The sequence below is a fragment of the Piliocolobus tephrosceles genome, unplaced genomic scaffold, assembly GCF_002776525.5.
Source record: "Piliocolobus tephrosceles isolate RC106 unplaced genomic scaffold, ASM277652v3 unscaffolded_35436, whole genome shotgun sequence".
NCBI lineage: Eukaryota > Metazoa > Chordata > Mammalia > Primates > Cercopithecidae > Piliocolobus > Piliocolobus tephrosceles.
Window position 1 is genome coordinate 1 of NW_022319239.1, and position 16,407 is coordinate 16,407.

Here is a 16,407-nt window from a genome sequence, read left to right on the forward strand (position 1 = left end):
TATAGGCTCAGAGTATTAAGGTGTGGACACAATTGAGGGCCATAACTTCTCACCATGAATGTGAAACAGTACCATTCTTCCCACTAAATTTGTTTGCAAAATATATTTTTCATTAGAATGTCATATGTTAACACATAATGAGTTTGTCACTATTCTAAGTGAGTGAATATTTTTTACAATTTCTCAGTTTTGCTTTCTAACACGGTATCTTGGTCCACTTAATGTTGCTATAACAGAATACCTGAGACTGGGTAATTTATAAAGAAAAGAGGTTTTTTTGGCTTATGATTCTGGAGCTGGGAAGTCCAAGAAGCATGGTGCTTGCATCTGCCTGGCCTCTGGTGAGGGCTTCCTGCTGCACCATAACACAGTAGACAGGCAGAAGGAGAATCAGGCATGTGCGAAAAAGGGACCAAAAACAAGAAGTAGCCTTGCATTATAACCCACTATCATGGGTTATATCATGGGTCCAGTCCTGCAAGAACTAGCCCAGTCTCACAAGAAGTCCATCTTAATGAGCTATTCACCTCTGATACGCCCCACCTCCCAACTCCACTACACTGGCAATTCAAGGTGAGTTTTCACAGGGACAAACCACATCCAAACCATAGCATATGGTTAAGTATTGATAAATATAAACCTCATAAACAAAAGCTTTTGGAGTTCTGAATTAGTTTTAACAGAGTAAAGAGGTTATGAAGCCAAGAAGGTTGAGGATTGCTGGCTTAAATTTTTGAAATGGTAAGAGCAGACCCATCCTAAGAGTGTTTCAAAATCACACAAACACCCTCCATAGAAAGATGAAATCATCCCATTATACAGAAAAAATGCTGGAAAAATGTGGTAGTAAGTGTCATTAGGTGAGTTGACCAGAATCTTTCAGATGACTGGTGCCAACTCCCAGACACACTGGCAAAAGCTCTAGCAAAGAAAGAGCTGCTTTAAGTTGTCCTTTAAGCATCCCTTCTGTCCCCAGTGTCACACATGGGGGATGTGTCCCTAGTGCCTATCCTATGGCTGGGTTTCATGCAAGTCAGACTGGCCCTGCTCTGGAACCCTACTGATGAGACTATTGTGACATGGAATGTGGTTCTGCGTGACTCAAAAAGAAACTACTCCAGACTCACTCCATGACAATCTTATGTCAGATATTGCTAGCACTGATCTACTCTTCTTTTTTTTAGAGACTGAAGTCTCACTATGCTGCCCAGGCTGGACTCAAACTCCTAAGCTCAAGTGATCCTCCCACCTCAGACTCCCAAGTAGCTGGGACTTACAGGCATGAGTCACCACACTTGGCTCCATCTACTCTTCTGTTTTTTTGTTTTTTTTTTTTTATGTGAAGCAAGGCTTCCAAATTTGTGAACAATAATATAGTCTATCATTTCAATGTCAAACAAAACCAGACAAAGCTCCTACCTCAAATGAAGAGAGAAGTAGAAGAAAGACATTTGTTGAGTGCCTGCCATACACCTGTCATTTTGACTGGTTTCTCTTTAATTCTCTCTATAAACCTCTGAGAGAGATCATTCTATCCTCTCACAGGTGGGAAAACTGAGGCCCAGCAAGGTTAAGAAATTACCCTGGGTCATGCAACAAATAAGTGGAAGAGACAGATTTCAGACCTGGGTCCATCTGGTTCTAACATTCACACGGGTTCTGCTCCCCCACGCTGTCTGCTAAGCAGTGTTGGGCCCCTAGTGTGTTAAAAGAAAACACCATGCTCTGAACACCAAAACCCGAAGTAGAGGCCATCCCTCCTGAACTGAGGCCAGGCCCAGGAAGCAGCTTACTCATCCCTCACAAGTCAGCATGTGAAAAGCAGCTGACGACCTCAAAGGAAAACTGCGAAGGGAATGAATTCATCAAAGATCCCTCAGCCACAGCCCAGCGCACCCGCTGCCATGAGACCTTCGAGGTGGAGCAGGGAGGGCCAGCCACGCCACTGCGTTGGGCCAGAGGGACTTGAGTTCCGCATCCGGTTCTGCTACTCATTATCCAGGCACAATTGGGAAGCAGTTTTGTCTTTGTAAACCTCCATTTTCCCATGTGTAAAAAAGTAATAATGCCCTCCTCTCCCCAAGTTCCTCCAAGAATTAAAATAAGGAATCCAAGATGGAGACAAGACACTCATGGGTAGTGAGAGAGACAAGTGAAGAAGACCGTTCTGATAACTTGCTGTAAATGCTGTGCAAAGAAATGGAAGCAGAGAGAGGTGCATGGCATTGAGCATAGCTAGTGGGGCATACAGTGTAGGAGGAATGTAGCTGGAAAGGGCGTCTGTGTCAAGCAAGCTTTGATTTAACTGTATGTGAGGGAATCACAAAATTACAATAGCTTAAACGAGATAAAAGTGGTTTTCCCCCGTGAAACCAAGTAAGGAATTAGGCAATGCCAAGCTAGTGGCTCCACAGTTGAGGACACAGCTGCTTCCATTTTGTGGCTTCACCGTCCTCATGGTCTTCATGGCCCAGGATGGCTACCTGAGCTTTGGCTATCATCTCCATATTCTCGAAAGGAAGCAGAATGACAAAAAAAAGACATGCCTCTTCTCCTTCCATCCGATTACCTGGAACTTAGTTACAGGGCTTCACCAAAAATAGTCTCAGGGATTTCTGAGTGCAGCGGTTTATGGGCAGTTGTCCGTGTATCCAGGATTTAGGGAGAGGACTAAACATTCCTCATGTAGCTTGCTGGTGCTGGAGTGAGCAATATGGAGTTTCTTCTCAAGTAATTGTGATTGTGCATTTTGACATGCCTAGCAGTTCCCTTGGGGACTGGTGCAGAGGCTTGTCTTTGCTTCAATCCCTCAGGCTGGTGCACCTCCCCAGGTGGCATCTGTTGAAAGCATTTTTTTGGTTTTGTTCTTGATTCGCTCTTGTCACCCAGGTTGGGGTGCAATGGCACGATCTCGGCTCACTGCAACCTCTGCCTCCTAAGTTCAGGCGATTCTCGAGCCTTAGCCTCCCAAGTAGCTGGGATTACAGGCACCCACCACCATGCCTTCCTAATTTTTGCATTTTTAATAGAGATGGGGTTTCACCATTTTGGCCAGGCTGGTCTCGAACTCCTGATCTCAGGTGATCCACCCGCCTTGGCCTTCCAAAGTGCTGGGATTACAGGTGTGAGCCACCGCACCCAGCCTGTTGAAAACATTTAAAGACATAAACTCCTCATAGATGTCTGGAGCAAGGGACAGCAGATGGGTCATGCAGCACATAGACCAAAAAGTCTGGGAAGGAGGAGGTTGAGGAAGAAGATGCTTGAGAAAAGAAGGTCATTGAAGGGCTACTGCATGTACCAGGGAACCCAGGCTGCAATGCACATGTCCAGGGCTGGACACATGCTCAGAAAAGATCTAAGAGGACCCTAGGCTTGCACCTGTGGCTGATCTTTGCATTCCATGCAAGTAGGAGTTAAAGTCTACGGAAAATGGAAAGAGTGGCTTGGTTAAGTGTCTAAGGAATGCCTCAGCTCAGAGCCAATCTGCAAAGATCGGAAGATTTTTCTTTCGTGTTTGGTCCAGGTGTTTTTAGTCCAGGTATTTAAGGAAATCTGTGTCAACTCTCTGTGGCTGACCACTGAGGTAATAGAGCAGAGATTTCAGTGTCTACATATAAGGAATGCAGTCTGCAAAAATCATATAGAAATGTCACTAAACAAACAAGACTGCAACCCTTAATAAGCAATAACAGCAAATCTTGCAAAAGGCAAATAATCTGATTTCCAGAGTTATCATATTATAATATTCAAAATGCCCAGTTTTTTTCTTTCAGTCAGCTTCCTCAGGTTGAAGTGTCCAGTTCTTAGCAAAAAAAAATGTGAAGGCACACCAAGAAAAAAAGAAAAGTACAACCCATTCACAGGAAAAAGAAATTGACAGAAGCCATCTGTGAGGAAGCCTAGACATTGAACTTGCTAGGTAAAGAGGGCTGTACCGTTCAGCCCTACCCCTTGACCTTCTGGGTCAATGATTTTATGGCCAATGATGTTAACCCATGATGTCTACGTAATAAAACTTCCAAAAATACCCCCAAATGACTATGTCTGGGGAGCTTCTGCTAACTTCAGGTACGTAATATCAGAATTGAATCGAATTGTAGGACACACTCTTGGTGTCTGAAGAGTTGTTTTTTGTGTGGAATAAAAAACCTACACATTTGGTGTCAGAAGTGTTGTGAGAAAAAAATAGTTCAGCGAAGTATTCCCTCCTCTTCTATTCCTTAGTAGAGTTTGAGGATTGGTGTTAATTTCTCTTTAAAGGTTTGGTAGAATTCACCAAGCTGAAGCCATCTGGTCCTGCTTCAGGGGAGGTTTTTGATTACTGATTCAACCTTATTTTTTTTTTTTGAGACAGAGTCTCCCTCTGTTGCCCAGGCTGGAGTGCAGTGGCGCAATCTTGGCTCACTGCAAGCTCTGCCTCCTGTGTTCACACCATTCTCCCACCTCAGCCTCCCGAGTAGCTGGGACTACAGGCACCCGCCACCATGCCCGGCTTTTTTTTTTTTTTAATTTTTTAAATTTTTAAAAATTTTTAGTAGAGACGGGGTTTCACCGTGTTAGCCAGGATGGCCTCAATCTCCTGACCTCGTAATCCGCCCGTCTCAGCCTCCCAAAGTGCTGGGATTACAGGCGTAAGCCGCTGTGCCTGGCCTTACTGATTCAACCTCGTATTGGATTCAATCTCTTTACTTTTTCTAGGTTTGTTCAGGTTTATTTCTTCCTGAGTCAGTTTTGGTCATTTGTGTGTTTCCAGGAATTTGCTCATTTCATCTAGGTTATCTAATTTGTCGGTATACAGTTGTTCACAGTATTGTCTTATGATGCTTTTTTTCTTTTTTCCTGTAAGGTCCATAATGATGTCCCTGCTTTCATTTCTGATTTTAGTTATTTGCATCTTCACTCTTTCTCAGTCTAGCTAAAGATTTGTCAGTGCTGTTCATCTTTTCAAAATTCTCATTTCAGCTATTGTACTTTTCAGCTCCAGAACTTTGATTTGGTTTATTTTTCATAATTTGTCTCTTTGTTGATATTCTGTTTATACATTTATTGTTTACCTGGCTTCCTTTAGTTCTTTGTCCATGGTTTCCTTTAGTTAAGCATATTTAAGACCATTTAAATAAACATTTAAGTAAACTTTTAAACACTTAAATAAAAGTCTTTGTCTAGCAAGTTCAATGTCTAGGCTTCCCTAGCGATGGTTTCTGTCAATTTCTTTTTCCTGTGAATGGGTTGTACTTTTCCTTTTTCTTGGTATGCTATTTTATTTATTTATTTATTTTTGGTTAAAAACTGGGCACTTCGGGCCTGGCATGGTGGCTCATGCCTGTAATCCCAGCATTTTGGGATGCCGAGGCGGGTGGATCACGAGGTCAGGTGTTTGAGACCAGCCTGGCCAACATAATGAAACCCTGTCTCTACTAAAAATACAAAAATTAGCTGGGTGTGGTGGTGGGCGCCTGTAATCCCAGCAACTCAGGAGGCTGAGGCAGGAGAATTGCTTGAACTCGGGAGACAGAGGTTGCTGTGAGCAGAGATCGTGCCACTGCACTCCAGCCCCGGCGACAGTGCCAGTCTGCATCTTAATAATAATAATAATAATAATAATAACCCCCCAAAACTGGGCACTTCAACCTGAAAAAGCTGATAGAAAGAAAAAAGCAAAAACTGGGCATTTTGAATAGTATAATGTGGTAACTCTGGAAATCAGATCCTGTTAATGCTTATTAAGGGCTGCAGTATTCTATTTGTTTAGATCATGCCTTAGTCTTTCTGGCCAGCCCCCATCCTGAAGCTATTCAGGGATCCCCAGCCACCAGTCATCTCATTAGCATACCAACAACACTTATCACACCTGAGATTCTGAGGGTTTTAGGAGCTTGTGCCAGGAACAGGGATAAAGACCAAATGTTTATTTTTATTATATCACAACTTCCTAACTCATTTATTGAGTCATTATGCTTCGCATTAGGGCAAATGAAGCCTCTTCACATTAAGGGAAATTCAGCCTATCAAGTACAACACTGAAAGCTAAATAATAACAACAACAACAACACAACAACAACAACCAATCAGGGATGGGCGCAGTGGCTCACACCTGTAATTTAATCTTAGCACTTTGGGAGGCCGAAATGGGAGGGTCATTTGAGGTCAGGAGTTTGAGACCACCCTGGTCAACATGGTGAAACCCCATCTCTACTAAAATTAGAAAAATTAGCCAGTGGGGTGGCGCATACCTGTAATTCCAGCTACTTGGGAGGCTGAGGCAGGAAAATCACTTGAACTTGGGAGGCAGAGGCTGCAGTGAGCTGAGATCGTGCCATTGCACTCCAGCCTGGGTGAAAAAGCAAGACCTTGTTTCAAAACAAGAACAAACCAGGCTGGAGAGTCATTTCCCAGCAATTCTGTAGCAAGGGGATATATGCATCAGTTAGAGAGTTGGAGTTTGTGACCCTCAGGTGTCCTTCCTTTTCTAAGAATCGATTATTTTTATAATTCTTTATGTTAAGTGTAATTAATTTCTCAAATTTATCAAAGATCATTATTTTCTTTTTTCTTTTTTTTTTTTTTTTGAGACAGAGTCTCATTCTGTCGCCCAGGCTGGAGTGCAGTGGCACTATCTCTGCTCACTGCAAGCTCCACCTCCCGGGTTCATGCCATTCTCCTGCCTCAGCCTCCTGAGTAACTGGGACCACAGGCACACACCACCACACCTAGCTTTTTTTTTTTTTTTTTTTTTTTTTTTTTTTGTATTTTTAGTAGAGACAGGGTTTCACCACGTTAGCCAGGATGGTCTCGATCCCCTGACCTCATGATCCGCCCGCCTCGGCCTCCCAAAGTGCTGGGATTACAGGTGTGAGCCACCGCGCCCAGGCTCGACCATTATTTTCTTAGCCAAAATGCTGGCCTGCCCCAGTTCCATCTGGGGTTAATCTTCATTTAAACAGCTCTTTAAAACTATTTGGTTTTCCCCATACATCTATGGCCAATTGATTTTTGACAGGAAGCCAAGACAATTTAATAGGAAAAGGACAATCTCTTCAATGAATAGTGCTGGGACAACTAGAAGTCTACATGCAAAACAATGCACTTGGACCCTGACATCACACCACATACAAAAATTATCTTAAAATGGATCAACAACCTAAATATAGGAGCTAAAACTATAAAACTCTTAGAAGAAAACATAGGAGTAAATCTTCACAACCTTGGATTTGACAATGATATCTTACACAGGACACCAAATGCACAAACAACAAAAGAAAAAACAGTTAAGCTGAACTTCATCAAAATTAAAGTTTTAAGTGCATCAAAGGACATCAGAAAGTGAAAATGACAATTACAGAATGGGAGAGAAATATTTGTGAAGCATATATCTGATAAGGGTCTAGTATCCATAATATATAAAGAACTCTTACAACTCAACAACAAAAAGACAACCCAATTTTAAAATGGGAAAAGGACTTGAATAGACACGTCTCCAAAGAAGATATACAGATGGCCAACAAGCACATGAAAAGGAGAATGCTTAACAGCATTAGTTATTACAAAAATGTACACCAAAATCAGAATGAGGTATCCCTGCATACCTACTGGGATAACAATAAAATGGAAAATAACAAGCATTGGTGAGGGTGTGGAGAAACTGGAACCCTGTACACTGCTGGTAGGAATATAAAATGGTTCAGCCATCATGGAAACCATTTGGAGTTCCTCAAATAGTTAAACACTGAAGGCTGGGCGCAGTGGCTCATGCCTGTAATCCCAGCACTCTGGAAGGCCAAGGTAGGCAGATAACTTGAGGTCAAGAGTTCAAGACCAGTCTGGCCAACATGGTGAAACCCCATCTCTACTAAAAACACAGAAATTAGCCAGACGTGGTGGCACACACCTGTAACTCTAGCTACTCGGGAGACCAAGGGAAGAGAATTGCTTGAACCTGGGAGGCAGAGGTTGCAGTGAGCCAAGATTGCCACCACTGCACTCCAGGCTGGGCAACAGAGCAAAGCTCTGTCTCAAAAAAAAAAAAAAAAGGCCAGGCACGGTGGCTAACGCCTGTAATCCCAGCACTTTGGGAGGCTGAGGCAAGTGGATCCAAGGTCAGGAAATCAAGACCATCCTGGCTAACACGTTGAAACCCCGTCTCTATTAAAAAAAAATACAAAAAACAAAAATAGCCGGACGTGGCGGCGGGAGTCTGTAGTCCCAGCTATTCAGGAGGCTGAGGCAGGAGAATGGTGTGAACCCCGGAGGCGGAGCTTGCAGTGAGCCGAGATCACGCCATTGCACTCCAGCCTGGGCGACAGAGCAAGACACCATCTCAAAAAAAAAAAAAAAAAAAAAAAAACTGAATTACCATGTGATCCAACAATTCAACTCCTGTGTACGTACCCTCCCAAAATAAAAATGGGTTCTCAAATGCATGTATATGCATGTTCATAGTAGTAGTATTCACAAAGCCAAAAGATGCAAACAGCCCAAATGTCCATAGATAGATGAATAAACTGTGGCATACACGACACACACACACACACACGCATACACATATACACACACAATCGAATACTATGCAGTCATAAAAAGGAATAAAGTCTGTTACATGCTACCTGAGGATGAACCTTGAAAACATGCTAAGTGAAAGACACAAAAGTCCACACACTGTGATTCCGTTTATATGAAGTATCTAAAATAAGTAACTATAGAGACAGAAGTAGACTGGTGATTGCCAGGGGCTGGGGGAAGAGGGCAATGGGAAGAAACTTCTCAGTGGGTATGGGGTTTTTCTTTTGGAATGAAGAAAATGTTTTGGAACTAGTCAGAGGTGGTGGTTGCACAGCATTGTGAATTCACTAAATGCCACCGAAATGACCACTTTATGGTAAATTTTATGCTGTGTGAATTTCACCTTCAGTTAAAAAAAAAAAAAGTAAAACTACTCAGACAACGCCAAATTATTGACAATTTCAACTTATCCCACAGACCCCATATCCTGGAATTACAACCCCGTAGGCCAATTCTCAGGTCAGGCAGCAATTTCATCCCTGTTCAATTTTATCCAGAGCTCCTGGTGGCTCTGAAGCGCTCTAGAGAACAGACCAGGAAAATTCTCATGGTGTTAGCTCACATCGGGCCACTAGTGCTCCTTTAATGTGAGAACAACCGAGAGGAGGAGAGGATGTGCACCTAAAACTGCAAGGAAGATTGTCCTCGAAGCATATGTACTACGGCCCCACGCTGCTGCCAGGCCCACAGGAAGATGACAGGCCCGGCCTCCACTCCTTCTGAGGTCATTGCCCAGTTTCGACGTCGGGATGATCCCGTCATCCGCGCGGCTTGAAGGGCACCCTCCCCGCGCGCCCGGGACTCCAGGTGGGGCGCCAGTGAAGGAGAGAACGTGGCGTCGCCCACCGGGCGGGGCCTGAGCGGGCGCGGGGCGGGGCCTGAGCCGGCGCCGGGTCCAGCTGGGCGCTCCGCCAGCTGCGTAAACTCCACTGGAGCGCGGCGGTGGAGCAGGTGAGCAGGCGGTGTCGGGGGTGCCCAGGCCAGGGCCTTGTCGCCCGCGGCGTTGAGGGCCCGGGGTGGGGCTGCGCCCTGAGGGCCCGGCCCTGCCCTCCACACGCCCCTAGCTGCGGTCCCTTCCCCGGCTGTGGGGCTGCGGCCCCTGAGTGCGCAGTGCTCCTGGCTTCTGCGGCCAGCGAGGGGGCGGAGAGAGGAGAGTGCCCGGCAGGCGGCTGCTGGGCCAGCCCGGAACTGGGTCGTGGAAGGATCGCGGGAAGCGGCCTTCAGGCCTATGGCCTCTGGCCTCACGCCTCACTGCGTCTCCACTTCCCCGCGCCCGCCTGCCCCCGAGCCCCAGCTGGGGGTGGGCGCGGCGCGAGCTGTTAAAGGGCCGGTGCGTTTAAAGGAGCCGTGCACGTGGGTCTCTGAGGCGTGTAGCAGGGCGGGGGCGTTTTGTTCTTCCTCTCTCTCGCCTGAGACCTCCGTTGCGCAGAGTCCATCCGGCCGCCAGCACCCGGCCCTGGGCATGCCTTCCCCAGAAAGGAGGCGCGCGGGGGCTCTGCCCGCACGTGAGGGGCAAGGCCGCAGGGCCGTAGGCGCAAGCCTAGAGCCGGTTTCTCTTAGCAGCGGTGTTTGGCTGTTTTATCAGGCATTTGCAGCTGTGAGGAGGCAGCCAGAAGCAAGCTTTTGGAACTGAAGGAACCTGAGACAGAAGCTAGTCCCCACTCCGAATTTTACTGATGAAGAAGCTGAGGCCACAGAGCTAAAGTGACTTTTCCCAAGGTCGCCCAGGTAGGATATAGCAGAGCCAGGCTTCGACCCCAGTGTCCTGGCTTCTAGATCTGCTCTACATCCCTCCGAGCAGACCTCACCCGTGTTTATTGGCTTAATAAGTATTCCCTTAGATAGGTATGAACGGTGTTGAGTGAAGTAACTGCATCCCTATTTACAGATGGAGAACCTGAGAGCATCCCAAAGAGACGATTACAGACTAAACTCTATGGAGTAACTTGATTAGGACCGATCCCATCTTCCAGTAAGGAGGCCCCTGATGCCTCTGTAGCCAATTCTGCAGACACTTGAGCCTCCAAGGCCTTCAGCCAAGACCTTTGGCGGTAATTAGACGCTCGGGATAAGCTGCTTCAGGTGTGTGGGCCTCAGGTTCTCTGCTGAATGTGGTTGTGGACAGGCGGTGACTGGTGCAGGTGCAGAAGGGGCCTGGTTCCTGGCCCCAGCTCAGAGCTGCGTCCCCAGGACGCCTAGGTTGAGCCTTGGGTTTCAGGGCAGAGGCTGGAGTGAGGGCTTGGGGGGATGTTGCTTTGAAGTGGGATGGATGTTGTATCAGGTTTTTGGGGAAAACTGTACCCTTCGGTGTTGAAGTGCCCATGTGCCAAGTCTTGAGTCCAGCCTGTTCACTTGTGGGAAGTGAGTAGCTTGTTCCTGTCTATTGGAAAGAGCAGCAAGGAGGAGGAGGAGCAAGGGCTAGGGGCTGCTGCTAGGGTGCCTGGAGGTGTGGTGCATAGTGTCACACCTGTCTCCCCTCCCTTGCTGCTCACCGTCCCCCCCACAGGGGTTTGCCTCTTGCCTACTTTGGCCTTTCTCTGTTATCGATGTTAATAATGCCACATATCTCGCTTATGAGTTGGTCATATACAATAAAAAGCCATCTTGGACAGAATCTTAGAATTTAAGATCTTAAGAATTTCAGTGACACTGAAATAGTTTATTATCTTTTTACAGAAGAGGAAACAAGTTCAGGGAGTTAAGCAGCTAGTCCAGTTATGTGGCTTCAGTGCTTTAAGCACCAAGATTTGAACATAGCTGGCTACACCGTCTTTATCTTTTGAGTTTTTGCACAGGAGGTTCCTGCATTCGACTCCTACCCATGTCTCTCCACTACTGCTGGGAAAGTTTCGTGGAGTTCCCATGAGCAACTTCCTGACAAACAAAATTTTTTTACAGAAACCAAAGCAGTGTGTGTAGGTCACATGCAGTGTGTCTAATGAAAACATCTCTGGCAGGTTTTCAGCTGTTGCTTTGACTTTTGGACACTGTTTAGTTGGGGACTGATAAGACAGCAAATGTTTCTGCAAGTATTCCCACCTGTTCTATTACCAGCTGCCACAGCTGTAGAAAAGCGGGGGTGAGGCTGAGAGGCCCCGAGATGAACATTTTGCACTGGGTTCCAAGCCTGGAGATAGGATGAGCATCATGTTAATGTCTGGAGAAAAGAATGATTTCAGGCTGGGTGCTGTGGCTCACGCCTGTAATCCCAGCACTTTGGGAGGCTGAGGCGGGTAGATCAACTGAGGTCGGGAGTTCGAGACCAGCCTGACCAACATGGAGAAACCCCATCTCTACTAAAAATACAAAATTAGCTGGGCATGGTGGTGCATGCCCAGCTACTCAGGAGGCCGAGGCAGGAGAATTGCTTGAACTTGGGAGGCGGAGGCTGCAGTGGGCCAAGATTGCGCCATTGCACCCCAGCCTGGGCAACAAGAGTGAGACTCCGTCTCAAAAAAAAAAAAAAAAAAGAATGTTTTCACATCAGTCCTCAGGAAAGACCAGATGTCAGTGAGGGAGATCATTTCTTGAGAGCCTCTTCATTGACTGGGAGAATGGGCTGCTTGTTCATCTTTGTGAAAATTCTAGAACAGGGGAAGAACAATTCAAAGGGTGCCTACTGTTCTGCTATACCTTAACCAGAAACTTATTGGACTCTTTTTTAAATAAAAGTAATACATGTTTATTCTAGAAAACTCAGGAATTTGGTTTTTTTTTTTTTTCTTGAGATGGAGTTTTGCTCTTGTTGCCCAGACTGGAGTGCAGTGGTGTGATCTTGGCCCACTGCAGCCTCTGCTTCCCAGGTTCCAGCGATGCTCCTGCCTCAGCCTCCTGGGTAGCTGGGATTACAGGCACACGCCACCACTCGCAGCTAATTTCTGCGTTTTTATTAGAGACGGAGTTTCACCATGTTGGCCAGGCTGGTCTCAAACTCCTGACCTCGGGTGATCCGCCCACCTCGGCCTCCCAAAGTGCTGGAAGCATGAGCCTTTCCTCCTGGCTGAGATAACCACTCTTAACATGCATTTCCTTCCACACTGTTCACATATGCATATTTATCTATTAAAACAATAGAGGGAGGGAACCGTAGGTGAAGTTTTTGTATCCTGTTTTTTCTGTTATGCCTTCAGAATTTTCCTTTTATTGCGTACTCGTGGAAAAGCAGATTTGGTGGGTGTGTAGAGCATTTGAATTATTTATCCTACCAGTCCCACAGCAGGACGCTTTCCCACCCTCCGTTTTGGCCCAGAGAAGCAGTGCCCTGTGTCCTCCCCATGCCCATATGTGGGCACTCCCTCCCATGGAGCCAAACCTACCTGGGCAAGTAGCAGAGAGAGAGCAGAGTGAGCCCTGGGGGCAGGAGTTGGGGTCGTGGCAGGAGAGAGACTTGAGAGTTTTGAGGTGGCAGATGAGCTGGTGATTAGGGAGCATTTCTTGACACATACCTGCCCATGGTGAAGGCATGTGCCTTGTGAGTGTGCTCTCAGAAAGCCTACGTGATGTGTGGTGGGGCTGCCTGTATGACCAAACCCTGGCCCCTGGGTACGTGACCCTCACAAGTGCTGAGTGGACTGGGAAGAGCTCCTTGATGGGCAGTTTGGAGACTTGAGTTGTAACTGTGGCTTTTGGCCATGGGATATTAACTGATTACTTTTGCCCCTCTAGGCTTCAGTTTTCCTTAATTATAATACAGGGAGCTGACTAGGTGGCATTGATGGCCTTTAAGGTCCTTGCCAGCTCTGACATTGTCGTATGGATATGCCCTTTCATTTGATAATATGTTTACATGGCCATAGGGCCTGGGGCGGGGCCGGGAATGGAAACTTGATCTCTGGGGCCTGGCCTTTGAAGCCAGTTCATGTGTCTGGTGGTTCAGCAGATCCGTCACTTTCCAAGAGGCACATCAACAGGCTTTTGTGTCTTCTCTCACTGTGTCCCTCCTCCATTTCATCTTCTTTATAACTACCACTTATTGAATGCCTACTGTGTGCTGGCCACTTTACAGGTTATCTCTAGGTTTTACGGTAATCTTGCAAGGTATGCCTGTTCTGCTTTTTACAGCAGAGGAAATGAGCTGTGTCAGATTAGACTGTCTGAGGCCTCTCAGCCAGGGAATATGTGGTTCAAATCACACAGGCAGGCGACCCTGTCAGTCTCCAAGCCTCTGCTTTTGACCACTGACTTGCTGCTGCTTGTTTAAAAATAAATGCGTTTCTGGAGCCTACTCCAGAGGGTCATGCTAGGGGCTCCCTCTCCCACTTCTCCACAAACCACCCTTTTTCCTGGCTGCTTCAGGAAATGAGAGAACTCTGCCTGGGCCCCAGGCACTTCTGAGTGGGACAGGGCTGTTAGAGGTAAGTCTAGAGCCTGGCCCAGAGTTCAGGAGGCCTCTGGGGCCTGTGGTCTGGGAGGGTGGTAGGGCAGTACCTCACTTCCCTTTGAGACTCAGGCCCGAGCTCTGGCTTAGGCCAGGGAGAACCATCCCCAACTGTATGTGTTACTATATGGGCTGAGATGGATGGACAGATGGATGGTCAGTTGGACCAAATACATAGTCGGGTACCCAGGGCCAGGGGGAGAAAGGTGAGCAGGGCAGCCATGGGCATTTGTCCGGGTATCACCTGGCCTTAAAAATCTCTTCCTTATTTTAAGGGAGGACTGTGGGACTTCTCAGACATCAGAAGAGTGATGTGACGGAGCTGTGTGACCATAGAAAGTGATGTGTTAAAAACCAGTACCTCCCTCTTTGAAAGCCAGGGATCGTTATCGTTCATCTAACCTGCTGGGAAGAAGAACCAGTTGTCCGGGATCCAAACCTTTCTGCGGCCCCAAGTGTTTGTGGTAAGTGCAGTGACTCCCAATCCGCTTTTGAACCCGCTTTTTCCATTAGGATTTTCTCCATGGAGGCAGATTTCCATGGGAGTTTGCTGTAGCGTTTTGAAATCTGTTTCTTACCTAGTTTCATTGGCCTTAAATGTTAAGGCCAAAGCATTTACATTTCTCTGTAATGAAAAGAAGGTCAAGGAAATTGGGTCATTGGGTTTCCATAATAATTGCAGGAACTGCTGACACAAGCATGGCTGGGGAGATTCTCTAGATCAGACTCCCTTGGTTTGGCTAATTCAGCTGATTAATGGGAATGTGCAGTGGCTTCTTTGGATGTTTGATTTTGCATCCTAATCCAAAGCAGCTATCAGCCTCAGCACTTCCTTGTCAGAAGGCTTTCCAGAACATAGTCTCTATGCTGGACACTTTCTTCTGCCCCTCTGCATTTTCCTGCCACTTCTCTAGAGAACGGGGTACAGGGGGTGGGAGATGGGGAAAGCTGGTTGCTGTGTGGTTGATGGGTTTTGACATCACCCAGCTCCACCCCCACCTGCCCATGAGTCAGCCTCTGGGGAGGGTTCTTTGTGTCACCGGCACCCTCATGTGGACAAACATCTAGCAGGTTGTTTATCTGCACACATTTGGGTGGTAATTTTTCCCTCCAAAGATTTCAGAGCACCAGCAGGCTTCAGAGCAGACTTAGGTGGCTTACAAAGCAGGCCCTTAGGAATTCAGAGGGAAGCAGAAGTCCATCCCAGATGCTCTGTTTTCCTTTAGGAGCTAGGTAAATCAGAGGGGCTGAGGGACAAATGAAAAAACGTCACAGCTTTGGCTCCCATCTGCTCCTCCTGGCCAATGAGAGGGGATCTGGGAGGGGCAGACGTAGAGGAAAATCTCTAAATGTTGATGCTCGTTATTTTCCTTTAAAGAATTAATGGCCTAAAAAAAACCCTACAGATACAGTCTGTGTTAATTATAGAGACTTAGAGAAATGCAGAAAAATATAAAGAAAATAACCACTCTCGGTTCCACCATGCAAACATAATCACTTTTAATGTTTTGTAATATTTCCAGTCCTTTATATACATACATTTTATAAGGACATTCAGATGATTAGGTTTGTAAAGTTTTATGTTCCGTTAAATTTAACGTCTTGTCATTGTTCAGGTTATTAAATATTTGAAATAAGATTTTTGGTGGTCCTGTAACAGTCTCCATCAGGCAAATATATCATAGTAGAGAGACATTTTGGTCAGTTTCACTTTTTTTTTTTTTTTTTTTTTTTACAGTTAACACACATGTTTGTATAAATACTTTATATTTTCTTAGGACAAATTCTGAGAAGTAGCATTTCAGGATCAAAAGGTGTGCTGTGTTTAAAGTGTTGATTCTTACTCCTTTCAGTAAGGCCAGTGCAGTTTGTCCAGGTAGTGACTGAGACCCAGTTTTTCTACACTCTATTCCGCAGCAGGCATTGTTTTAGGCCTTTTTCAGCCCAAGAGTTCTCTCCTCCCCTTGCCGCTCTGCTGATCTGCGATTTTTCCACTCCTCTTCCTCCCTTGTTGGTCTCTGACCAGACTCTGGATATCCAGGAGAAAGTGTTCGTTGTCTCACTGTCCCATTCGGCAATCTAGTAGTGCCAACCATTCGGGGGGCGAAGGTGGGTGGGTGAGGTACACTCACCTTGCTGAGCAAGGGCCCCAGCCTGGTCGTGTGATTATAAAGCAGAGGCGGTACCAGGAAAAGTCAGACACTGGCTGAGAATCACCCGGGGGCCGACCATCCCGAATGCAGATCCCTGACACTGGGTGAGGATGGAGCTTGGAGATCTGCATTTTTAATAAGCAGCCTAGCAGAGTGGTAAAGAGCCCAGACACAGACTATCTAGATCCAAGGGTAACCTTGAGCTAATTACTTTTGAGCCTCTGTTTCCTCCTCACCCACCCCCTCTGTTGCTCCTCTGTTTCCACTCCCACCCCACCAGGCTAGGAGGGTTGTGATTAGAGGGTGCCCTTGCTG

General features: G+C 46.4%; 1 long non-coding RNA gene across 1 annotated transcript; it reads left to right on the forward strand.

The window, feature by feature from the left end:
- Positions 1 to 9,394: 9,394 nt before the first annotated feature.
- Positions 9,395 to 14,403, forward strand: LOC113222827. Its single transcript, XR_003308546.1, has 3 exons — positions 9,395 to 9,513; positions 10,148 to 10,290; positions 14,215 to 14,403. It is a non-coding gene; the product is annotated as an uncharacterized LOC113222827 (long non-coding RNA).
- Positions 14,404 to 16,407: the final 2,004 nt, after the last annotated feature.